Below are 25,681 nucleotides of genomic sequence, written 5' to 3'. Positions count from 1 at the left end.
CTTTGGAAATGTGGGCGTACTGTTGGAATACTGCAGAACAAGACACTGGGAACATCAAAAATGTATGGATGTTACTAATTAAGTGAACAAATAAAGTACAGAATAGGCCCTGAAACTGAAAGAAAGGAGTGCTAGTTCTGCAAGGTTCGCAGGAGAGCTTCTGTAAAGTTTGGAAGGTAGGAGACGGGGTACTGGCAGAAGTAAAGCTGTGAGGACGGGGCGTGAGTCGTGCTTGGGTAGGTCAGTTGGTAGAGCACTTGCCCGCGAAAGACAAAAGTCCCGAGCTCGAGTCTCGGTCCGGCACACAGTTTTAATCTGCCAGGAAGTTTCATATCAGCGCACACTCCGGTGTAGAGTGAAAATTTCATTCTAGATTTGATGTTTTACCGGATTCCTGATATTCACCGTACACTCGTGAAATGGTCGTACGGGAAAATCCCAACTTCATCGCTACCTCGGAGACGCTGTGTCCCATCGCTCGTGCGCCGATTGTAACACCACGTTCAAACCCACTTAAATCTTGATAATCTGCCATTGTAGCAGCAGCAACCGATCTAACAACTGCGCCAGACACTTGTTGTCTTATACAGGATGAGTCACCTAACGTTACCGCTGGATACATTTCGTAAACCACATCAAATACTGACGAACCGATTCCACAGACCGAACCTGAGGAGAGGGGCTAGTGTAATTGTTTAATACAAACCATACAAAAATGCACGGAAGTATGTTTTTTAACACAAACCTACGTTTTTTTAAAATGGAACCACGTTAGTTTTGTTAGCACATCTGAACATATAAACAAATAAGTAATCAGTGCCGTTTGTTGCATTGTAAAATGTTAATTACTTCCGGAGATATTGTAAGCCAAAGTTGACGCTTGAAACCTCCGACGTTCAGTTGCGTGTTGTAACAAACACGGGCCACGGTCGGCGAGCAGCATCTGCAGGGACATTTTTACGATGACGACCGTGTTTACGAGTGTGGTTGTAGTGCACTGTTGTGGTTTGGTCTAGCTTTCGCAGTGTCCGCATGTATCGCTTGCTGCTATTGTTATTCTGCATTCGTCTCCGCACGCACACCAACTGTAGTACACCGTGTTACCAGACGTCTGTGATAGTGTAGTGTTGTAGGAACTGTGACCATGGTGTATTCTAACTCTGAAAAGGTGGAGATGATACTCATCTATGGCGAGTGTCGACGAAATGCAGCTGAAGCCTGCAGGGTGTATGTAGAACGGTACCCGGACAGAGAGCATCCAACGTGCCGCACATTGCAAAACATCTACCGCCAACTGTATGCAACAGGTATGGTCGTAGCACGCAAACGGGTTCGTAACAGGCCCGTCACAGGAGAAGCGGGTGCAGTTGGTGTGTTAGCTGCTGTTGCCATGAACCCACACATGAGTACACGGGACACTGCGAGAGCCGGTGGACTGAGTCAAAGTAGTGTCATGCGCATACTCCATCGTCACCGCTTTCACCCATTTCATGTGTCGCTACATCAGCAATTATATGGTGATGACTTTAATCATAGAGTGCAATTCTGTCAATGGGCATTAACAGAGAATGCGTTGCAGTTCTACCTGTTTACCGATGAAGCGGGTTTCACAAACCACGGGGCAGTGAATCTACGGAACATGCATTACTGATCCGTGGACAATCCTCGCTGGCTCAGACAGGTAGAGCGACAGCGACCGTGGACTGTAAATGTATGGTGCGGAATCATTGGCGACCACGTCATTGGTCCTCACTTCATTGCAGGGGCCCAAACAGCTGTAACATACATCGCGTTTCTACAGAATGATCTGCCAACGTTGCTCGAAAATGTCCCACTGGAAACGCGTCGACGTATGTGGTATCAGCATGATGGTGCACCTGCACATTCCGCAATTAACACTAGGCTGACCCCTGACAGGATGTCCGACGGGCGTTTCATAGGACGTGGAGGACGCATAAATTGTCCAGCCCGTTCTCCTGATCTTACACCTCTGGACTTCTTTCTGTGGGGTACGTTAAAGGAGAATGTGTACGGTGATGTGCGTACAACCCCAGAGGATATGAAACAACGTATTGTGGCAGCCTGCGGCGACATTACACCAGATGTACTGCGGCGTGTACCACATTCACTACGCCAGAGATTGCAATTGTGTGCAGCAAATGATGGCCACCACATTGAACATCTATTGGCCTGACATGTCGGGACACACTCTATTCCACTCCGTAATTGAAAACGGAAACCACGTGTGTACGTGTACCTCACCCCTCATGGTAATGTACATGTGCGTCAGTGAAAAAGACCAATAAAAAGGTGTTAGCATGTGGACGTAATGTGCTGTTCCAGTCTCTTCTGTACCTAAGGTCCATCACCGTTCCCTTTGGATCCCTACGTAATTCGGTGCTCTCCGATACGCACGATCGAACACTGGAGGAGTGGTACTCAAGCGTCAACTTTAGGTTACAATATCTCCGGATGTAATTAACATTTTACAATGCAACAAACGGCACTGATTACGTATTTGTTTATATGTTCAGATGTGCTAACAAAACTAACGGGGTTCCATTTAAAAAGACGTAGGTTTGTGTTAAAAAACATACTTCCGTGCATTTTTTTATGGTTTGTATTAACCAATTACACTAGCCCCTCTCCTCACGTTCGGTCTGTGGAATCGATTCGTCAGTATTTGATGTGGTTTACGAAATATATCCAGCGGTAATGTTAGGTGACTCACCCTGTATAGGCGTTCCCGACCTCAGCGCCGTATTCTTCATGTCTACATATCTCTGTATTTGAAAGCGCATGTCTATACCAATTTCTTTGGCGCTTCAGTGTTAAACACAATGTTATCCGTTGTCTCTGAATTGAAAATTTGACGTGAAATTTTTCATTGCCCCCCCCCCCCCTCCCCCGGCCCTCCGCCTTTAAATGAGATTTTTTCCTCTGAAGGCAAGGAACCGTTGCTGGCGCTGTCACCTGTCACAGGAAGTCACCACCACACCATTTGAATCTCTAGATAGCTGTGTTGTGGTTGACATTCATCTGCGGTCCGTCTGCGCACTTTGTTCACCGTTCTCCACGTTTTACCTCTACGATGACAACTGCAACGAAACGTTTTTCTTTGTCGCGAGTGCACCTGTTATTCTTGCCGGCGGTGCAGCGGACCTGTCTCCCTGGTAGCTGAGTCCGGCCCGCCTCTGGCGCTGACAGAACCGGCTGCCCCCCCACCCACATGGCGCATTTCCTTTACGACGGACGGCGTGCGCCGTTTGCCCACTGCCGCGGGCTGGCCGCCCGTGTAAACACGCGCTCCTCGAAGGCCGCGGACTTGCCGTGCTGCGTGGCCAGGCAGCGGGCAGTGGAGAAGGCGCGGAGGGCCGACTGCCGTTCGCGTCGGGCAGGTCGCCGCCGCAGCAGGTCACGCCCACCCGGCCTCTGCTTGCCTCGCTTCCGTACAATAATTCGGCTCTATCTGTTGGGCGCACACGGCACATGCAGTGCAGGATTTCAGTAATAAGATTAGCTACTGATATAATCAGTGAAAATGAAGATCAGTTATAGGAATGAACAGTATAATGGGCACAGAATATGGAGTGAGGGCAAATCAAAGTAAGACACAAGTATTGATGAGCAGCAGAAATGAGATGATCGATAGACTTCACATCGAAATTGGGGCCCAAGTAAGTGCCGATCTGTAGGAATTATTTTCGAAGCAAAGTAGCACACGATGGGCGAATCGAGAAGCATTGCAGCACAGGAAACTAGGGCATTTTACGCTAAAAGAGGTCTAGTACTATCAAAAATAGACGCTAATTCTTGGAAGAAATTCCTGACAGTAAACTTCGTGAGTGCCACCATTGCACGCAAGTGATTCATAGTCTGTGGGATAGCAGAGAAGAAGATCGGAACGTTTCTTGTGTGCAGGGTGGTGGAAACCTTCGAGTATCGATCAGTGTGCTCTGGTTTCCTGTACACTGACTGACCAAGTCTCCTGCCTTCCGCTCAGCTAAAACACCCCAGAACACTAGCTCGAATTCCTTCCCTGTCTCGATTGTAAATCTAATGCTGGAATGGACACCGTTCTGTGATCGATAAAATGCTGCAGCTCATATTCGTTGTGAGGCAATATCGGGGAGGTGAAAGTAGCTTTGTTTTCACCACCCTGTACCCAAGAAAGCGATCCCGTACACGTTAGTACACAGAGCAAAAATTTTTTCTGTCGACGACCTCCCACAGACTGGATTTCAGAATTGAGATTTGTGTTCAGAGAGAATGGTTACAACCAAAGAGATTTGCAATCGCTTTCAGGTGCCACCGAAGGAAGACAAAGGGCGGAGAGCAACAAGTGAAGCCGTGTCGTGTGCTGCGGGGGCGCGGACTGAGCCCAGTGTTCCGGCCCGCCCTCACGCCCTCAAAATACGGGATAAGCTGCGCATTCTTAAAGACGACGCAGCTTTTCACGTGCCCCAAGTGTACGGCGCCTCTCGCGAATGCAGCAGCATCTGTATAGATAAAAACAACTTGCACAGTTACGGAACGTTGCACTGAGCACAAGCGACACATTAAACAAAGAAGTATGACAAGTCAGCCATAGCTGAGCACTGACTGCAAAAAAGACACAAAACACAGTTTGAAAAGACGAGACTTTTTGCTGATTCACCCACATATTGGATTCCGTTATAAAAGAGGCAGCTGAAATTGCATAAACAGCAACGGTACACAGTTAGTAGTGAGTGAGGCGGGCTTTGGGTGTCGAAAGGAAGCAATGGCGGATGCTTGAGGCTTGCAGCCAGGCGGAATCGTGAGGCTGAGGCGACGCGCCAGCCCGCGCGTCCCGCGGCGGGCCGCAGCCGCCTAACAGTGATTCGTAGTCTGTGCGAGAGCAGAGGAGAAGATCGGAACAGGCTTCCGAGCGAGCGTCGTCTCGGTCCTCTCTGACGACTGCTGCCTGAGGCTGCAGACGTGCCTACGTAAGCGGGAAACGGTGTCCGCCCCAGCACTCAGTGACGAAGAAGACAATGATAGCCATCGAAAGCTCGAGAATTTAATTCGAACTGAAGCGATTCGAAAACCGAGAAGATTTTATGCAACAAATAATAATAATAATAATAATAACAATAATAATAATAATTCCCGTGGAGGCCCGGGAAAAGAATAGGCCTCCGGTATGTTCTGCCAGTCGTAAAAGGCGACGAAAAGAACAAACCACTAATAGGGCTAACCCCCCTTTTAGTGTGATTAGTTGGTTCAGGACAGAACTAAAGAAGCCTCGGACAAGCGCCGTCATGGTCGGGGACGACGCTTGAACCCTATGCCCGCCCACAATGGTAACGACACTGCTAGCCAACTGGAAAATGATTCAAATCCAAATAGAGGTGTTTTGCAGGATATGCTTCCTGCAACCACCCTAGAAGGAAAACAAAGACAGAGGATGAGATGGTCAGATGAAGTTAATCGACACCTCATGGTCTGTTATTACCAAGCAACAAATCTAGCAACCAACACAACTGGATACAGATCACAAGTATACACAACATTTATCACCAGATACCCAGAATTAAAATTTTTAACAGAACAACGACTAGCTGATCAGATCCGTGTAATAATAAAAAATAACAGGATACCCCAGTCAGAATTAGAAAACATCAAACAACAAGTACAACAAATACTGGAACAAAATAATGTGCAATCAGAAGAAGAAGAAAATACAGTAATGGACTCAAACATCCCAGAGCAAACAAACAAAGAACAACACGCATCAATTAAACAATCAGAGGAAAACGAAATCTTAAGACAGCCACCAGCACAAGCACAAATAGAACATGAAGTGACACACATGTTAGATACAGAAGAAAAATTTCAGTTGAGATATATACAATACAAAGACACAAATACAGACATTAGACCATTCTTGCATAGACCACCAAATAACCCACAAGTCGAAACAACAATAAAAACTATCAACACAATCATACACAACAAAATAAATGAATACACAACTATGGAAGAGTTACAACTACTGGTTTATGTAGGAGCACTCACTACACTAAATATACACACTAGGCAGAGATCTGAACCAACCAACACACAGAACAAACCCACAAAACCAGCATGGCAACACAGGCTACAGATCAGAATAGAAAAACTGAGAAAAGACATTGGACAGCTAACACGATTTATAAGAAATGAAATATCAGACAAAAAACGAAAAAGGTTAGGTAAAATCTCACAACAAGAAGCAATAGAGCAATTAGATGAAAAGAAGCAGAAATTAAAAGCATTGGCCAAACGACTTAGAAGATACAAAAAAAGTGAAAATAGAAGGAAACAAAACCAAACATTCAACACAACCAAAAGAAATTTTACCAAACAATACATAACACACACATAAAAATAGACAATCCACCAAACATAGACATGGAACACTTCTGGAGCAACATATGGTCAAGCCCAGTACAACATAACAGGCATGCACGGTGGATACAAGCAGAAACAGACACATACAAGATGATACCACAAATGCCTGAAGTGATAATTTTGCAACATGAAGTCACCCGAGCAATTAATTCTACGCACAATTGGAAAGCCCCTGGAAATGATAAAATAGCAAATTTCTGGCTAAAGAAGTTCACCTCAACACATTCACATCTAACTAAATTATTTAACAGTTACATTGCAGACCCATACATATTCCCTGATACACTTACACATGGAATAACTTATCTGAAACCTAAAGATCAAGCAGACACAGCAAACCCAGCTAAATATCGCCCCATAACATGCCTGCCAACAATCTACAAAATATTAACTTCAGTCATTACACAGAAACTAATGTCACATACAACACAGAACAAAATTATAAATGAAGAACAAAAAGGCTGCTGCAAAGGAGCACGAGGATGTAAAGAGCAACTGATAATACACTACTGGCCATTAAAATTGATACACCAAGAAGAAATGCAGATGATAAACGGGTATTCATGGCCAAATATATTATACTAGAACTGACATGTGATTACATTTTCACGCAATTTGGGCGCATAGATCCTGAGCAATCAGTATCCAGAGCAACCACCTCTGGCCGTAATAATGGCCTTGATACGCCTGGGCATTGACTCAGACAGAGCTTGGATGACGTGTACAGGTACAGCTGCCCATGCAGCATCAACACGATACCACAGTTCATCAAGAGTAGTGACTGGCGTATTGTGACGAGCCAGTTGCTCGGCCACCATTGACCAGACGATTTCAGTTGGTGAGAGATCTGGAGAATGTGCTTGCCAGGGCAGTAGTCGAACATTATCTGTATCCAGAAAGGCCCGTACAAGACCTGCAACATGCGGTCGCGCACTATCCTGCTGAAATGTAGGGTTTCACAGGGATCGAATGAAGGGTATAGACACGGGTCGTATCACATCTAAAATGTAACGTCCACTGTTCAAAAGGCCGTCAATGCGAACAAAAGGTGACCGAGACGTGTAACCAATGGCACCCCATACCATCACGCCGGGTGATATGCCAGTATGGCGATGACGAATACACGATTCCAATGTGCGTTCACCGCGATGTCACCAAACACGGATGCGATCATCATGATGCTGTAAACAGAACCTGGATTCATCCGAAAAAATGACGTTTTGCCATTCGTGCACCCAGGTTCGTCGTTGAGTACACCATCGCAGGCGCTCCTGTATGTGATGCAGCGACAAGTGTAACTGCAGCCATTGTCTCCGAGCTGGTGGTCCATGCTGCTGCAAACGTCGTCGAACTGTTCGTGCAGATAGTTGTTGTCTTCCAAACGTCCTCACCTGTTGACTCAGGGATCGAGACGTGACTGCACGATCCGTTACAGCTATGCTGATAAGATGCCTGTCATCTCGACTGTTAGTGATACAAGGCCGTTGGGATCCAGCACGGCTTTCCGTATTACCCTCCTGAACCCACCGATTCCATATTCTGCTAACAGTCATTGGATATCGACCAACGCGAACAGCAAATTCGCGATACGATAAACTGCAATCGCGATAGGCTACAATGCGACCTTTATCAAAGTCGGAAACTTGATGGTACACATTTCTCCTCCTTACACGAGGCATCACAACAACGTTTCAACAGGAAACGCCGGTCAACTGCTGTTTGTGTATGAGAAATCAGTTGGAAACTTTCCTCATGTCCGCACGTTTTAGGCGGCGCCACCGGCGCCAACCTTGTGTGAATGCTCTGAAAAGCTAATCATTTGCATATCACAGCATCTTCTTCCTGTCGGTTAAATTTCGCGTCTGTAGCACGTGATCTTCGTGGTGTAGCAATTTTAATGGCCAGTAGTGTAGATGCAGAGGTGACATATCAAGCTAAAACTAAACAAAGGTCGCTACACTACGCATACATTGATTACCAAAAAGCTTTTGATAGTGTACCCCACTCATGGTTACTACAGATATTGGAAATATACAAAGTAGATCCTAAATTGATACAGTTTCTAAACATAGTAATGAAAAACTGGAAAACCACACTTAATATCCAAACAAATTCAGATAATATCACATCACAGCCAATACAGATTAAGCGTGGAATATACCAAGGAGACTCATTAAGTCCTTTCTGGTTCTGTCTTGCCTTGAACCCACTATCCAACATGCTAAATAATACAAATTATTGATATAATATTACTGGAACATACCCACACAAAATCACACATTTGCTATACATGGATGATCTAAAACTACTGGCAGCAACCAATCAACAACTCAACCAATTACTAAAGATAACAGAAGTATTCAGCACTGATATAAATATGGCTTTTGGAACAGACAAATGTAAGAAAAATAGCATAGTCAAGGGAAAACACACTAAACAAGAAGATTACATATTGAATAACCACAGTGACTCCATAGAAGCGATGGAAAAAACAGATGCCTATAAATACCTAGGATACAGACAAAAAAAGGAATAGATAATACAAATATTAAAGAAGAACTAAAAGAAAAATATAGACAAAGACTAACAAAAATACTGAAAACAGAATTGACAGCAAGAAACAAGACAAAAGCTATAAATACTTACGCTATACCAATATTGACCTACTCATTTGGAGTAGTGAAATGGAGTAACACAGACCTAGAAGCACTAAATACACTTACACGTTCACAATGCCACAAATATAGAATACATCACATACATTCAGCAACAGAAAGATTCACATTAAGCAGAAAGGAAGGAGGAAGTGGATTCATCGACATAAAAAACCTACATTATGGACAGGTAGACAATTTAAGAAAATTCTTTCTAGAACGCGCAGAAACTAGCAAAATACACAAAGCAATCACTCATATAAAGACATCGGCTACACCACTGCAATTTCATAACCACTTCTACAACCCTTTAGATCACATAACATCAACAGATACGAAGAAAGTAAATTGGAAGGGGAAGGCACTACATGGCAAGCACCCGTATCATCTAACACAGCCACACATCGATCAAGACGCATCCAACACTTGGCTAAGAAAAGGCCATATATACAGTGAGACGGAAGGATTCATGATTGCAATACAGGATCAAACAATAAACACCAGATATTACAGCAAGCATATTATTAAAGATCCCAATACCACAACAGATAAATGCAGACTTTGCAAACAACAAATAGAAACAGTAGATCACATCACAAGCGGATGTACAATACTAGCAAATACAGAATACCCCAGAAGACATGACAATGTAGCAAAAATAATACATCAACAGCTTGCCTTACAACATAAACTTATAAAACAACACGTTCCCACATACAAGTATGCACCACAAAATGTACTGGAGAATGATGAATACAAATTATGCTGGAACAGAACCATTATAACAGATAAAACAACACCACATAACAAACCTGACATCATACTCACCAATAAAAAGAAGAAATTAACACAACTAATCGAAATATCCATACCCAATACAACATATATACAAAAGAAAACAGGAGAAAAAATTGAAAAATACATCCACCTGGCTGAGGAAGTCAAAGACATGTGGCATCAGGATAAAGTTGACATCATACCAATTATACTATCGACTACAGGAGTCATACCACACAATATCCACCAGTACATCAATGCAATACAGCTACATCCAAACTTATATATACAACTACAGAAATCTGTAATTATTGATACAAGTTCAATTACCCGAAAGTTCCTAAATGCAATATAACATATACCGTACAGTTAAAAGGAAGTCACGCTTGATCAAGGTCCACGTCACTTTCCATTTTTAACCAGACTTAACGTCTGAGAAAGTAAAGAAATAATAATAAAACATTTATAGTAGCAATAATAATAATAATATTAATAATAATAATGAAATTCTCTCGGGATCCCACAGGCGTCAAGTGATCTAAAACCCACGAGCTTCCGACCGAGTGACACTCGGCCATTGTCGAGTAGTAACTGTCGTTGGTTGTTGCTGCCGTCCTTACTTAGCGGCCCTACCCTCTGTGACGTCACTGATGTTGAGTCCAGCGCCACAGAAGGTAAGTATCTGGTTGCAAGACACCCGTGCTCGCTTCAACCTTCCGATGGTTGGGTTCCAAGCTGTGTTTAACTGCAGATCGCAGTCTTTATTGGGGGTGTTGTTGGAAACGTTGATCTCGATCGCTTGTTTTATGACGCTGTCGTAGAAACCATTTGTCATTTTAATAACAGAGGTTTCGGCGAATGGAGTGTGGTATCCGTTTTGCAGACCGTGCTCTGCCACGGCTGATTTCTCGGGTACCGTATGCGGAAACATGTTTCACGTTCTATATGGCGCTATTGAATAATGTGCACAATCTCTCCCACATAAAACTATCGACACCAGTACGGTATTATGTGTATTCCCGGCGTTCTGAGGCCTACATCGTTTTTCACAACACTCGTAACTTGTCGACTATTTGCTGGAAGCCTAAAGATTGAACAGATTTTGTGCCTCTTGAGCCGTCTAATCCTTCCTGTTACTGAGCCACCTCTGCTGCAAAAAGTTGACAGGGAGTGGAACACGGGGACCCACACTGAAATCCGAGTAGAACAAAAAAAAAGCAAGTGAATCAAAGTCAGTTGCCTAGCCTTTGCTGATAATATGTTCCTACTAGGCAAGAAGTGGGACGATGTCAAAGATCAGACCCTCAAACGACGAAAACAAGTAGAAAATACAAGTCTCAAAATTTCTACCGAAAAAGCCAAATTAATGACAAACTATAAAAAACCGATCGAAACATCTTAAAGCGGGAGAAAAAAATGTAGAAATCGTTTAAGAATTCAAATATCTTGGACAGTGGATCAGCTGGAATGTCCTCGAGATAAAGGCAATGAGATAAGAATTCAAATATCTTGGGCAGTGGATCAGCTGGAATGTCCTCGAGATAAAGGCAATGAGATCTATAAGAAATGAAATTGAACTGATCTTCCATCTCACAAAAACACATAACAAGAAACCTCTGTCTTGGAATTCGAGCATAAGTCACTACAACAGGTTAATCAGACCCGAAGTTCTATTTGCAACCTGTTACGGCGTAAAGTGAAGCGCTGGCCCGCCAGTCGGGACCGACAAGGAAGGTAAGGCTGTGGGAAGGAGTGAGCGAGCCGCGCGCTGGCTGACCCACCTCCCTTCCGCGACGACCGACTGCTGGCAGCTCAGTTCAACAGCAGCTTCAAGATTAGCAACTCGGATAGCAGCGTCGACCTTAGGCACTTCGATAGCAGTCCAAGAAAAACTTTTGTCAGTTAGAGATGAGCAGTGGCTGTAAAGGCTGATTATTTCTTACGTCACCCTTTGCTTGCGACGCATCTGTGTAGCTGCCAAAGTCAAGTATTGTATTTGATTAATTGTAACAAAACTCATTAATACGACTTGTTTGACTGTCTGTCTAGCGAACCGAGTGTGCAGCCTTCCTCGACACGACGAGATTGACGCCGAGGATGGACGAGACACAACCGAAACATTGTCCTTCAACAACCAAGGCCCAACTGAAAGGTTGGAAATCAACCAAAGAAAGGTATTAATAAAAATCCTAGGCCTCAGACTCCATAACAACAAACTAATCCAAATCAGACGTGAAACTTATCAAACAACCAAAAATCTCTTCAACACAGTGAGGAAACGTAGAACTCATTTTTATGGACACATCTTCAATATGAAACCTAATAGACAATCCAAATAGATTTTTGACAACTTCCGCAACAAGGAAACCAAACCACACTGGTTTAATGAAATGTAGAAGGAATTAAAAGTACTCCGAATCACAGAAAATATGCTCACAGATAAAACCGCAAAAAAGTAAGAAATTTCTAGTCAAAATCAAAACAAAACGAACAATCCAAATCTCTGAAGAAGGAAGGACAGCAATATCATAAAGAATGAAACAATGCTGGGCTAAAAGAAAGGAACATAACATTAGAATGTGACTGGTGTAACGTACTCCAAAGTCGGGTACAACGAAGAAAGAAGAAAGGGAAGGAGAAGAAGCAGAGTGTGCAGTGTTGACAGAGCCTCTTGCAGAGTGCCCGCATCTCGTGGTCGTGCGGTAGCGTTCTCGCTTCCCACGCCCGGGTTCCCGGGTTCGATTCCCGGCGGGGTCAGGGATTTTCTCTGCCTCGTGATGGCTGGGTGTTGTGTGCTGTCCTTAGGTTAGTTAGGTTTAAGTAGTTCTAAGTTCTAGGGGACTTATGACCACAGCAGTTGAGTCCCATAGTGCTCAGAGCCATTTGAACCATTTTTTTCTTGCAGAGTTTCCGGTCAGCAACTGCGCAGCTCAGACCTCTGTGACATTCTGGCCAGACAGCGTCCTACAGAATGTTGCGGCATTCGTAAACAGTTCTTTCGCGCTGACAGCTGCAGAAGAAGCTCATTCCTCACCGCAGCCTGAACCGAGTTTATCGGTTCTCTTCGCCTGAGTGATCGAATGGCCGTTATGGTCCAGAGGGCAGAATTCATTAGAGACAAGCGTATCACGCTCGTTGCTCATACGAACAATTGTAACCTCTGAAGTTTTCATTTCTGACATTGTTAGTTTCGAGCGTACTTACATTTACGTACAACGTTGGACGGACAGCATGCTTAAGACTGTAATGGACTGTCAATTTTTGCACTTAGCGGTTGATGAAAAACGGTTAAGGTAATAGAGGCACCCGTATGCGATACATACTGCAGGTAAAAACATCTACGTCTTTGATCATACAGTGCGGGCTTTTTGTGTCCTTGATGAATTATTTTTTACAGGGATTAGGCCGTGGACAAGGGCATATGTCTGTGAGGAATGTTTCTTCTCCTAATGCTGGTGTACCATCACACCCAAGTTGCATTTTTAAAGCAGCTGAGCGAATCCTTTACGCGTAACCGCGCGACACTTGGGTTCGACGTCACGAGGCTGCTGGCTAACCGTGTGTCACGGAGCTTGTAGTGCGGAAGAACGGCGCTGTTTGGTTAATGTGGCACTAAGGCCCACGACTTACTTGATTTCAATCCTCCGTCTTGCCAGTTAATCTTGTTTTTGGGCTTATGAATTTCTATGGCCTCTGTACGTGCTAGCACTGTAATGATGGATCTTGATAAAAGCATAGCGCTGCAGAAACGAATTTCGTGGTTCCGTGGTCCCAGTGCACTATCTACTACTGCCTATTTGTGACCTACTACTTTGATTTGTCTGTGTTTCCCAGTCAACAACGGCTCGTGTTCCTCAAGCCAGATATTAATTCTTCTTCTTATAATATTAATGCATCTTTTTGTAGTGTTAATCAGTGACTTGAAGACGGTCCTTAGTCTAAACTGCTGTCTGTGTCTAAAAATTCATTACATCATCTTTTGGTGGTTCCATGATGTCGTTCCTTGTCCAAATTGTGAATAATATAACAACTGCTGATATGATTGTACATTGTTGCTGTAACTGATCCTCTTGAAAATCTTGTATCACACTCGGTGGTTCGGTGGGACAAAATCACCTGACTTGTCCGTGATGTTAATCTAGAAGATCAGTCGGAAATGGCGAACTGCATGCCCGCCGTGCTCTGCGAGCATAGTTTACGTCGTGCCGTCGCCACTGCCACGAGCAAGTCTGTCTGGTAAGGGACTGTAGGTCCTGATGAGATGGAAGGCAACGGTTCCCTCCGGCCGTAGTCTCGCGGCGGCTTAGTCGTGCTGCTGGTGTCACCACAAACGCCCGCAGCCAGCTCACGAAATTCTGTTTGGTGCACGACAAGCCTCATGGCACGGCGACACAGCGGCGTCGCCTCCACCGACAGTTAGGCAGACTTTCCGAATAGCGTTAAGGAATGTGAAGGCAGGAAGGATCTTTCATCGAGCGGCATAGTGTGCACTGTTACGAAATCTCCTGCTACATTCAAATTGCTTGTCTGACCAGGACTCGAACCCGGTACCTCGCGTATTGAGACGCGCCTAACGCCGCTCCCACACTGGCGCTGGAGACATGTTTTCCGTTGCAAACACGTTTCCTGTGCAGTTTGGAGCAAGTCTGCAACATTGTTTGTTGTCATGGCCCTGGCAACACTCGCGGGAAACATTTGTCATGTTCCCGCATCATCTGCATCTTTTTGTTTGATAATGCCCACAACTGGCGCCTATTTATTACAGTGTCTCGGATTCGATTGACAGCCGGGTCGGGTTTTTCTTCGCTCGGGGACTGGGTATTTGTGTTTTCCTAATCATTTCGTACCATCTTCATCACAAAGACGCCCAAGCTGCTGAAGAGGCGTCAGATACTTTTCTTTCGTGTGCTGCAGCTGTTTTGTGACCCACCGCCTAATTCCTTACGATGGGTCGTATGGCCTCTTAGCCGCTCTGTCTGGTTGGAGACACTGAAAGAACTAATAGCTTGTGCACAACAGTATTCTCCGGCCCCCACAAGCACGACCGTGGGCCGTGTACCGCCACGTGGAGGCGGGCCATACCAGTATCCCTCTTTTTAACCTATCGTCCATGTCTTTGTTCATTGTCTGCAGCGTTATTTACCTTGGAAATATTATAAAAATGAGGAAATGGGAAAATATAAAATAAATATTACTTTAAGAAGAAGAAATAGATGACATGAAGTGGTGAGAATTATGACATCCGTAACCGTAATACTATTACAATCTTTGAATAACATTATAATTTTGTCTAAAGCGCTGAAAGATATTTTTTCCTTACAGACATGCTTTCTCAATATTACCTAAGATTTACAGACAGACAGACTTACAATTTCATCTTGTTTTTCAAATATTGTTAGCAGTAGTGTTTCCTATCAATGTCTCGATAATTACCCTAACCTGAATCTGAAAATGTACATTTCTTAGTGGCTTATATGGTAGATCCATACATTATATTCTATCAAGATGCAGTGACGAAGTACAGTGTTTCAAGCTTACTTGATATTCTATAAGTGTGTGGTACTCAAGTACAGTGTTTCATGGTGTAAACTTTTTTATATTATTATGCTTATTTAATAGCTGCAGTGATAGCTTCTGCAGTGATATATGTACAATACTGAGTTACGAGGTTACAATCTTTAATTTTGTATTATTCTGAATTTTGTGACATCTATTCTAGTAATTCCTTGATGGTCGACGTCGTCAAATATCTTGAAGCGTCAACTTTGAAATAATGTCTCTTAGCCTGTTTAATGTTCGCCAGTGTTCAGTGTGTTGGACAACAATGCATAATCTTTCATCTGCAGGTAAGTAGAAGTCATTCGCCTGTCTTGTGTCCCTGCAATTTCTACACTGTACAACCACATGCTCTGGGGTCCTTCTTCTCCACATGTGCATATTTTTGTCCGCATTTTGTTCACGCGACGTAGATGAGTTGGATATGGACAATGCCCAGTGAAGAAATGAAACATTCAACGACTTCGGTCAATGTGGCTCATCCTTGGTTCAAATGGCTCTGAGCACTATGGGACTCAACTGCTGAGGTCATTAGTCCCCTAGAACTTAGAACTAGTTAAACCTAACTAACCTAAGGACATCACAAACATCCATGCCCAAGGCAGGATTCGAACCTGCGACCGTAGCGGTCTTGCGGTTCCAGACTGCAGCGCCTTTAACCGCACGGCCACTTCGGCCGGCCGGCTCATCCTTAGCCTCTCCCTAATACTGGGGATTATTTCATATACCCGTCGCCCCTTGTCACTTGATTCCCATTCCGTTTGCCAGGAGTCAATTCGCCACCGTTTTAGTTGATGCTTGTTCTCGATTCGTACACCTGTTATTGCAGTGATCTTGCCCTATCTTCCTAACCCAAGCCAGTACATTGCAACTCGAAATTTAATTGTGATGTCTATGATGTAAATACCTAGCACCACACATAGTCCATCCACTGAAGTGGTGCCAAATGCTCCAGATAGCCGTAGTAGCACACTCCTTTGTCCACGTATCACAACTGTTATGTTCGTCACTAAGGCAAGACGGTGTGTCCACCTGCTGGCTGCAGAGCTCAGTATCGACTCAAATATGTTTTTATTGTTTTTTGGCGAGACTCTATATTTTTATGTATTAATTCGTGCTAGTTTGTGTAAAATTTTTCTGCTTTTTCTGTTACAATATTGATATGCTCATTAAAGTTCTGTCGTTCATCAGCGTGTACCACCAGGAATTGTGTGACTGTTGTTCCATTGATGCTGGTGTCGAGAAGTTCAATGGAACGGTCTCCCTTCAGAGAAACTTACATTAAAATGTATGTGGTTTAGTTTTTCTACTGCAAGCTTGTGTTGGTTGAACCATCGTGATACTCTGACAGCGTGGTACTGGCTCTTTCCTCTAACTGTAATCTTGTATCTGCTGAGATCACGACAAGTAAATCATCAGCGTATGCCACCACACCATCAATTCTGTTATTGGCATCCGTCACCTGTGGGAGTGGCTCATTGCTGATGTCGCAGGAGATGGGACAACTTATTGATTTCTGTGGGTATCCCTTGGATATCCGTTTGATGACTTTACGACTGCCCATTCGCCACTCTACAGCTTTGTCCTTGCAGTAGTCTAGTATAGTACAGACTTTGGGGTACCACAAGATGTCTCTGTCTCACAAACACAGAAGGCGCCTGCGATGTCGATTACACAGGCGAACGAAAAATTTCCTTTGGAAAACTTTTTTATTCTGATAACTGATCTTTATAGATTTTTATGAGCTGAATCGAAATCTAGGTTTAGTTTTTTTGGATCAACCATAATTTTTGGAGCAATATGCTTTTTTATTATATAGTATAAAAATCTTATGCTACACGGTAAACGGGAAATTAATCAAAAGCTTTGTTACAACATAAGCATGGTTTGTATTTACAGTACGCTACTTAAAACAATGATATGTGTTAATAGAGGTTACACTTGTCAGCTGGAATTGGTTTGTATTTTCTTTCTCTTTTTTCTTTGAAGCTTCTTGTGTAGCTTTTTCTACGATGAGTCGCTTGCTGAACTTCTTGGTGAAGTGACGAACAGTGGTCCCCCATCATGTTGGTGTTCCAGCGGCCTTGGTAGCGTTTTTCCATCACTTTAATGACCTGGCGAAAACGCTCTGCTTGCTCCTCACTAACATCTCCCATATTGTGCGGGAAGTAATCAAGGAGACTGTTCAAAAAGTGAACTTTTAGGCTCATTAAGGATTCTAAAGTTTTAAAGTTCTTTAACATTGTAGCTATAATAGAAACATATTCTGGGTCTTTTTCATGTCCTAAGAACTTTGTAACGATTTGCTTGAATGATACCCATGCTTCTTTCTCATTTAAGGTCAAAGTTAACATCAAACATCAGTTTTCTAATCTAAGGTCCGACAAAGACGCCTTCCTTCTGAAAGGTGTGGAAATTTCTGGCAGAGATACTTAAAACATGGTCCATCTTTAGGCAAAGCCTTTACAAACTGTTTCATTAGGCCTAACTTTATACGTAGAGGTGGGATCTACAAGGGTTTTGCGTAGAATGTTCTTCTCACCAGGTTTTAAAGACTCCCTCACAGGCCAGTTCTTTTTGCACCAGTGTTGATCCACTCACGCAAGAAACATGTTAATTTGTTAAAGCCACCTTGCTGACTAAGGAGCATGCATGTTACTTTTAGATCGCCACATATCATCCAACCATGAGCAGAATAGCCTATTTTATTTAGCACTATTTATAGGTTTTCGTAGCTTTCTTTCGTATCTACAGAATGTCCAACAGGTATAGATGCATACATGTTACCATTGAGTAATAAAACAGCCTTTAAACTAGTTTTGGATTAATCAATAAACAGCTGAGAGGTGGCATGAGCCCCCTCTCATATTTCTATCTTACGATTTTCCTCTCTAATTGCATGCAGTGAAACGTTGCTATTCCTTCACACGCGGGCTTCCCACGCAGCGTCTCTCGTCACCCGGGTGGTCCGGTGACGGGCGGGCACTGCTGATCTTGAAAGGGTAAGCCGAAGGGTGTGAGGGAGTCGAGTGAATTCTTTAAAAAATCGCTTAATTTAATAAATTGAACTGTAAAATGTCAAGAAATGTTGGGTGATACAGTTTTTTAAGTATCATATTACGATTCCCCACTCTAAAAAGCATAAGATTAAGATATTTTGAGCAAAAAAGTTTTTTCATCGTTGGCCTGTGTTATTATTGCGACTGCATATTTACGGGTGCTTTCTCCTATAATCGCCGGCCGGACTGGCCAGCGGTTCTAGGCACTACAGTCTGGAACCGCGCGACCGCTACGGCGCAGGTTCGAATCCTGCCTCGGGCATGGATGTGTGTGATGTCGTTAGGTTAGTTAGGTTTAAGTAGTTCTAAGTTCTAGGGAACTGATGACCTCAGAAGTTAAGTCCCATAGTGCTCAGAGCCATTTTTTTCTCCTATAATCTTAAAGGCTTTATTTATTGCATTATCGGTCGATTGTACTTCTCGGAAGCCATACTGCAGCAGGTACATGCCTCTTAAGTGTTCGATGGGCCCGAAGCCGACTACATAAGAGCTTTTTGTGTTTTGGCCAACGTGTTGATTAGGCAAACTGGCCTATAGGATTTTGGGTGTGCTGGGTCCTTATCACTGGATTTTTTCATTACGGTCCTGTTTGTAGTATTCTAAACTGTGGGTACTAATTCTGCTTGTATGCCATCTGGCACAGGTGCTTTTTTGTTTTTTATCTCTGTTATAGCTACAGAAACTTCTTGTTGTGCAAAGGAGCTGATAAGATTCAGTGTTCCTCAAGTTGGTTTCACTGTGTTGTTTCTTGTTGGGTATCTACGCTACTGTCATCATCTATGAGGAGTTTGTTCAGCAGGTACAGAGTAGCTTGTCTCCAGCCCTTGGTCATTGTTCCATCTTCCTGTCTTAGTGTTTCTAGCGCTAAAAGGGTTTTGATTTTTTTCTGTTAGTACTTTATGTGGTTCCTCCCCCCCCCCCCCCCCCCGATGTTTTCTTTTGTTTGTGTTGCAATGTAGTGTTTCCAGTGCTGTTTCCTCATTATGTTCAGTGTGGCCTTGAATGTCTCTCTAACTTGTTTGTAAGCAGCCAGTCTCGTTACGTTGCTGTTCTTCGGTTGAGTATTCTTTTGCGTTTCATGTCCCTTTTTATCCTGTTAGTTCTTCATACCATGGTTCCTTTTGTGTTCTTGTTTTAGTCGCTAATGGTATTGCAATTGTTTGTGCTTTCTGTATGAGTCTGGTCAACTGGAATTCCCCGTAGTCTAAGCTACGCTTACGTTATTTATGCCTTCTTCGTCAATAATGCGTCGAAGTTTGTCCCAGTCTGCCCTAAGGAGAATGAGACATTTTTCTGTTTCAAGAGGTGCTCTATTTGATGATGTTGCCTCAACGGCTGTGGCATTATGGTCGCTTGCGGTAATGTGATCAGGTACTATTCAGTTAACTAAGTGCGGCGCTGACCTTGCATTTGTTAGTGTGATGTCAATGTTTGTCTGTGCACCATTATTCCTAGAGTATGGCCGGCCGGAGTGGCCGAGCGGTTCTAGGCGCTACAGTCTGGAACCGCGCGACCGCTACGGTCGCAGGTTCGAATCCTGCCTCGGCCATGGATGCGTGTGATGTCCTTAGGTTGGTTAGGTTTAAGTAGTTCTAAGTTCTAGGGGACTAATTGTGGTGTCACCGCTAGACATCACACTTGCTAGGTGGTAGCCTTTAAATCGGCCGCGGTCCGTTAGTATACGTCGGACCCGCGTGTCGCCACTATCAGTGATTGCAGACCGAGCGCCGCCATACGGCAGGTCTAGAGACACTTCCTAGCACTCGCCCCAGTTGTACAGCCGACTTTGCTAGCGATGGTTCACTGACAAATTACGCTCTCATTTGCCGAGACGATAGTTAGCATAGCCTTCAGCTACGTCATTTGCTACGACCTAGCAAGGCGCCATTATCATTTGCTATTTATCTTGTGATGCATGTACTGTCAGACCGATGTTTACCAATTATGGATTAAAGTTAAGTATTCCAGAAGCTACGTACCTTTTTTGCTAGTATAATTACTTTACCTGTTCCAGACCTCACGCCAGCCTGCGTGAGCTGAAACGCGTGCCTTTCGGGTACCTCACAGTGGCTTGGCTGTCTTGCCAAGTCACAACAGTTTGACGACGAGGATTTTGCGTTCGTATTGATGGACTGATTTACTTGTGTAATGGCTTCGCCACCATCTCCAGATGTACTGTCCGATTTTTATCGCTTACAGAATCAGCAGATGCATGCCTTACTGGATGCCCTTGGACGGCTCGTCCAGGGTCAACGTGCAATGCACAACGATGCGGCAGCCGCCGCTCCACCGCTCCAGCAGCCGCAACACACAGTTGCACCACCTTTTCGTCCTTTTGATGCGGCACTGGAAAGCTGGATGGAGTGGTCACGCCAATTTGGATTCCATCTCGCCGCCTACAGAATTCAAAGTAATGAGCGGCAGCCTTTTCTGCTTTCTTGTGTCGGAGTGACCACGTGCCATGTGATAGTGAAATTATTTCCCCGACGCGACGTAGCAACTCTGTCCAACGAAGAAATTTTGTCTGCATTAGATGCATATTTCAAAGAATAAGTCAATGTAGTTGCAAAACGGTATACGTTCTTTCGTACAAAACGTACGGCTACAAAACGTACGGCTACAAAACGTACGGCCGGTCAAACTAATCGGGAGTGGGTTGCAAACTTCCAAGGCCTTACTAGGGATTGTGCTTTTGAGTGTCAATGTGGACTCCCTTATTCAGATACTATGGTAAGTGATGCATTTCCACAGAACGTTTCTGATGTTCGTATACGGGAACAGATTTTGAAACTAGTCAATCCCTCCCTTCAATAAGTGATGGACATATTGGATCGGCAGGACACACTTGACTTTGCTCAGGAATCATTTGCAACTTCGCCACCCGTGTGCCAGGTTAACCGGCCCACCGGGCGAGCTGCACGGAACAGTAAACAGTCCTCGCGCCCGGCTGCGCCAAAGCCGCCTAGCTCTCAGCCATGTGTCCCACGCCAGCAAGCAAATGCAGTGAAATCATGCCCGCGGTGTGCTACTAGACATTCGTGTGAGAATTGCCCGTCACGCCCGACTATTTGCTTTTTCTGTAATACAAAAGGACATGTTCAGAGTGTTTGCCAGAAAAAGCTCCGATCGGACGATCAAAACCATTCCAGGCCCTTTGCTTCGTGTCGGAATCGGAATCGAACCAAGAATACTCAGGCTCGTGAAACTTCGCCTATGTAGTTCATGCCACTCCGCCCAGTGCCACTCTCTCTAACAGTGTGTGCGTCGACATCGACAGAAATCCCGTCAAGTCACAAGTGATTCTGTATCAGTGTCAGTTCACGTTGCACGAGACAGTCGCTCTTGTCGTCAGCAGGACAATAAACTTTTTGTAGATTTGGACATAAACGGCAAAGTGATAGCAAAAAATGGTTCAAATGACTTTGAGCACTATGGGACTCAACTTCTGAGGTCATTAGTCCCCTAGAACTTAGAGATAGTTAAACCTAACTAACCTAAGGACATCACAAACATCCATGCCCGAGGCAGGATTCGAACCTGCGACCGTAGCGGTCTTGCGGTTCCAGACTGCAGCGTCGTTAACTGCACAGCCAAAGTGATAGCATTCCAGCTCGATACCGGAGCTGCAGTTTCACTGATCAATCACGACACGTACAAACAGCTAGGCACACCTCCGTTGCGTGCCGCAAATGTTAAGCTAACTACATATTCAGGTCACGGGCTCCCTGTGTTAGGACAGTGCAGCCTTCTTGCAACATACAAAAGACAAACAAAACTTGTGTCATTGTACGTCCTTCGTTCTTCTTCTGCAGTGAACTTGTTTGGTTTAGATTTATTTCAGTTGTTTAACTTGTCTATAGTCAATCAGGTCCTATCAGTGAACCAGACTGTGCCTTCAGACAGTGTTTCTCGTCTATGTGAAGAGTTTGCAGACATTTTTGCACCGGGCCTTGGTTGCGCTAAGAACTATAAAGCACATTTGGAACTGAAAGTAAACGCGCAACCGAAATTTTTCAGAGCGCGCAATGTTCCCCACGCATTGCATGATGAGGTCGCCAGAACATTACACGATTTGGAATCACAAGGTGTAATTGAACGTGTGCAGGCTTCTCTCTGGGCATCACCCTTGGTAAATTTGCAAAAGCCTTCCCGAAAATTGAGACTTTGCGTGGACTTCAAGGCAACAGTGAATCCCCAACTAGTGACTGCAACTTTTCCTTTACCCCATCCGGAAGATCTTTTTGACAAACTGTGCCCGGGTAAATATTTTTCGAAGTTGGACCTAGCGGATGCGTACTTGCAAATACCGGTGGACGAAGAATCTCAGCGCGTTTTGGTGGTTAACACGCATCTTGGTTTGTACCGATTCAAACGACTGCCATTCGGGTGTGCATCCGCCCCTGCATTGTTTCAGAATATCTGCAAACTGTTTGTGCCTCGGTCCCTACTGCAGCAAACTATCTGGACGATATTGTGATCTCCGGAAAGACGGAAGAAGAACATTTAGCCAATCTCAGAACATTATTTCAGGTCTTGCGACAAAATAGTCTTCGCTTGCGGAAGGACAAATATGTGTTTTTTGCTCGTGACTTACCCTATTTGGGACATGTACTCAATGCCCAAGGCATACATCCGAGTCCAGAGCACCTCCGTGCCATACAAGACTTGTCTTCACCGCAGAATTTGAAGCAGCTACAGAGTGTGCTGGGAAAAATAAATTATTATCATCGCTATGTGCGCCACGTCTCTTCCATTTCAGCTCCGCTTCATCGCTTATGCCGTAAAGGTGTTCCGTTTGTCTGGACGACGGAATGCGAACGCGCCTTTCGCCAGTTGAAATCGGCGTTGCTTTCCAATACTTGCCTTACGCCATTCGATCCCCGGAATCCCCTTTTGTTGATGGTGGATGCCTCGGATTTCGGGATCGGTGCTGTGCTTGCGCACAAAGATGGTTCGCACGATCGCCCTATTGCCTTTGCGTCCAAATTGCTCTCGTCTGCGGAAAGAAATTACTCACATATCGAGAAAGAAGCATTGGCTCTCGTATTTGGTGTTACAAAGTTTCATGATTTCTTGTATGGTCGTCACTTTACCATCATCACAGACCACAAACCTTTGACATCGCTTTTTCTTCCGAACAAGCCTGTGCCTCCACGTACAGCGCAGAAATTCATTCGCTGGTCTATTTTCCTCTCGCAGTACCACTACGATATCTTGTATCGGTCCACTGCTAAGCACGGAAACGCCGATGCGTTGTCCCGTTTGCCTGTTGCTGAGGATAGAGCATTCGATTCTTCCGAACTTGCTTGCATGTTCATTGATGCGGAAACCGATGACGTGGTCGAATCGTTTCCGATTGATTTTCGTCGTGTATCTACAGCCACAGCTGCTGACCCTGTCCTTGCTACCGTTTTGCGTTTTGTTGCCACGCAATGGCCCTTGTCAAGGTCACGGATCGAGGATCCGTTGGTTCGCCGATTTTTTGCTCACATGGAGAGACTTTTTGTACGACGTGGTGTTTTGCTGTTGCGTTCTAATAATGATCAGTCCAGGGTCGTGGTCCCACGTTCGTTACAGTCCTCTGTCTTACGGCTTCTCCACCGAGGACATTGGGGTATAGTGAGAACGAAACAACTTGCTCGTCAGCACTGTACTTGGTTCGGAATCGATGCTGCGATTACGAATATGTGCTCTTCTTGCATGGCGTGTGCCGAACAACAATCCGCACCACCGCGGAAATTCTTTGCATGGCCGAAAGCCACTTCCCCTTGGCAACGCTTAGACATCGATTTTGCTGGTCCATTCTGGAATGCTCGATGGTTGGTTGTTCTCGATTCCTTCATTAATTTTCCTTTTGTTGTCCGGATGTCTTCCACGACGTCTTCTGCCACCATCCAAGCGTTATCCGCTATCTTTTCCATTGAAGGTCTTCCGCAGACTATTGTTTCCGAAAATGGCCCACAATTCATGTCCGCAGAATTTGTCATTCTGCAAGGCCAATGGTATTCAACATCTGACGTCCGCGCCGTTTTCGCCACAGTCAAACGGTGCCGCTGAACGTTTGGTCCGGACTTTCAAGTCACACATGTTGAAGCTGAAAGAGTCGCATTCCCGGGAGGACGCGTTATTGCTCTTTTTGTCCTCGTATCGCTCTCAGCCTCGAGATGGTCGCTCGCCGGCTGAGTTGCTTCACGGTCGCCCTCATCGCACCTTGATGTCTTTGCTACATCCGCCGCATCAGGTTCCTGTGCAGCGGCAGACACCTGCTTTTGCCCCAGGCGACGTTGTATACTATCGCAACTATCGAGGTTCACGGCGTTGGCTCGCAGGGCGCATTCTTCGCTGCCTCGATCGCGCTATGTATCTGGTTTTGGGGGCCTCTGGTGAGGTGCGTCGGCAATCAGCTGCGCCTCTGTCGTCGCACGGGATCTGCCGCTCCCCGTCTGCTTTCAGCGACGGTGCCGTCCGGTCAGCGCCCTGGGGACCCATCTACTGGCTCGCCTCAGCCCCAGGTGTTACCGACGCTGCCTTCCACTTTGCCCCATGACGACGCGCCGCCGCCGCCGCCGCCTGTTCTCCCGCCAGCGACGCCCGCAGTGGACGCGTCGCTGCAATCGCCGGGCGCCTCCTTGGGTCACGCGCCGTCGATCGCTTCCCGTGACCAGTTGTCCTCCGCCACGGAATTCTTGCCCGCTCCGGACCATATGTCGTCTTCGCCCGTCGGGTGCCCCGGCTCGATGGAGGTCGACCCTTCGGCCCCTCCTGTCTCTCTACGGGCGCATACACCGCATGTTGGCGTGCACCCTGGACTAGGTTTTCAGGCGTTTCCTAGCTCCCCTCGGACCGAATGGGAGGGTGCGGGTGGCCCAGCCTCGCCTGTTGTTAGGCTCCCCACCTCGTCGCATACGTCAACATGGGGTCCTCCCCACGGCGGGCGGAAGCCTTATGTCACAACCGTCCACCGATTTGCGGGGGAGGAATGTGGTGTCACCGCCAGACACCACACTTGCTAGGTGGTAGCCTTTAACTCGGCCGCGGTCCGTTAGTATACGTCGGACCCGCGTGTCGCCACTATCAGTGATTGCAGACCGAGCGCCGCCACACGGCAGGTCTAGAGACACTTCCTAGCACTCGCCCCAGTTGTACAGCCGACTTTGCTAGCGATGGTTCACTGACAAATACGCTCTCATTTGCCGAGACGATAGTTAGCATAGCCTTCAG

The sequence above is a fragment of the Schistocerca nitens genome, chromosome 8, assembly GCF_023898315.1.
Source record: "Schistocerca nitens isolate TAMUIC-IGC-003100 chromosome 8, iqSchNite1.1, whole genome shotgun sequence".
In the NCBI taxonomy this organism is placed as follows: Eukaryota; Metazoa; Arthropoda; class Insecta; order Orthoptera; family Acrididae; genus Schistocerca; species Schistocerca nitens.
Note: the sequence above shows the minus strand (reverse complement) of the source record.